Source organism: Sinocyclocheilus anshuiensis, unplaced genomic scaffold (assembly GCF_001515605.1).
Source record: "Sinocyclocheilus anshuiensis isolate Anshui unplaced genomic scaffold, SAMN03320099.WGS_v1.1 scaffold67, whole genome shotgun sequence".
Taxonomy (NCBI): Eukaryota; Metazoa; Chordata; class Actinopteri; order Cypriniformes; family Cyprinidae; genus Sinocyclocheilus; species Sinocyclocheilus anshuiensis.
The window spans coordinates 1627764-1629982 of NW_015552546.1; the positions used below are offsets into that span (position 1 = coordinate 1627764).

The window sequence follows — 2219 nt, forward strand, 5'->3', positions numbered from 1 at the left end:
ATAACGTTTTATTGAGATATTGAATACAAAAATGAATTAAATGAGTTGAGTTAGTCAGGTTAGTTTATTCGATTCATACTTTCAATTTCTGTATTTCTGTTTGGAAGTGTATATATATATATATATATATATATATATATATATATATATATATATATATATATATATATATAGTTGTGCTAACAAGTTTACATAACCCTTGCAGAATGTGCAAAATGGTAATAATTGAAACAAAATAAGAGGGATCATGAAAATTGCATGTTATTTTTTATTTAGTAGCCTACTGTCCTGAATAGGCTATTTCACATATACATATAGCCTACTCCAAGACAAAATAATAACTGAATTTATAAAAATGACCCCATTCAAAAGTTTGCATACAGTACCCTTGAATCTTAATACTATGTGTCATTTCCTGGATGATCCACGACTGTTTTTATATTTTTTGATAGTTGTTTATGAGCCCCTTGTTGGTCCTGAGCAGTTCAACTGCCTGCTGTTCTTCAGAAAAATCCTCCAGCTCCTCCACATTCTTTGGTTTTCCAGCATCTTCTGCATATTTGAACCCTTTCCAAACTATGATTTTGAGATCCATATTTTCACACAGGACAACTGAGGGACTCATACACAACCATTACAAAAGGTGAAAACATTTACTTATGCTCATTTGCATGTATTCACTGCTTTTTACTTGGTTACAGTCATTTTTTTTGTAAATATACTGTAAAACTGGCACAGATTACGTTTCTAAGAACTTGATATGTTTTTTTTCTTAACTATTTTTCCGTTTTATCATCTCTGATATCCTTATTTGTCACCTACATATTTAGGGTTGGGGTTATTTCCAGTAAAAAAAAAAAAAAAAAGCAGAATTCATGCAAGTTGGACCTTTTTTGGACAATGAGTGTGACAGTTTGCTCTGTACGATGTGCACTGCAGATTATGCAGTATTAGTTTGTAAGGGTTAGGCCATGAATGTATGTGTGTATTTAAACACATTATGCATTGAGTAGAAAGTTAAGTTGGTATGTCATTTATCGTGTTTGTGTGTGAACTCGAACTCGTTTGAGTCTGATCTGCTGCGGTTTCTTGTGGCATTAAGAACAGCCAATTATCTCCACACACTTATTAAAATTAATGAAGTGTGTTTTAGCACAAGAATGAAATGTTACCACAATTCCATAAGCCTTAAATGGGATCAAGCATGAAGGCAAGTGGAGGAGCGATTGTAATTAGCCCACATTAACATTAACATTGATTTAATAACATTAAGTTGTTTTTCTGGCCCAACAGCCATCCTGCTTGTACTTGATTATCCGGCTTTATTCAGTTAAGAAGCTGTCAGATGGAGCTGAAGGAGATTTGAAGGAAGTTTTTCTCTAAAATCTGCTAATAAAACAATAATGCACTAAACATCTGTAGGAAAGTAGGCCGTCACCACTTCATACACATCAGGTGCCACAGAAGTATGTCATAAAAATTAATAACTGACAACATTCGTGCGTTTGCAAGGTCAAGAGTGTAATATATTGTCTTGTGTGAATTGATTTATCAGATCCGAGTTGCTCGATGGGACCTGTTTGATAATTAGCAGTATTTTCTCTCTGACATGTTTCATATTAAATGTCCTAGTTCTGCAGGCAGCGTTTGAAAGTTCAGGACTATTAGTCAGAAACTCACTGATTCTTCAGATGTGAGACACAACACGTCTCGCAAATTTATGGGTAACTCTTTACATAAGGTCGCATTAGTTAATGCATTGGTTAACATTAACTAACCATGAACAATACATTTGTTACAGTATTTATTACTCTTGTTAATGTTAATTAATACAAATGCAACTGTTTAGTGTTAGTTCATGTTATCTCAGGTCCATATTATTAACAGATACAATTTTGATTGTAGTAAATGTTGATTTTTTTCGTTGTTAGTTCATGTTAACTATAGTTAACAATAGTTAATGTTAATGTAGTTAACTAATGTGAAGTGTTACTCATTTGCCTGTTATTAGTTATGAAAATGCCAGCATTTCTACTTTGAAATTAATTCAAGATTGATTCTTTATATATATATATATATATATATATATAATGTGTGTGTGTGTGTGTATATATATATATATATAATTAATAATTAATAATTCACATACTGGTAAAAAATGTATAGCCTGAATGCACTGTAAGTCGCTTTGGATAAAAGCGTCTGCTAAATGCATAAAT

At 31.9% G+C, this 2219-nt stretch overlaps 1 pseudogene; it reads left to right on the forward strand.

The window, feature by feature from the left end:
* The first annotated feature begins 626 nt into the window (after window positions 1–626).
* Window positions 627–2219, forward strand: part of LOC107664215 (cytochrome P450 2C31-like) — a 6885-nt pseudogene continuing 5292 nt past the window's right edge.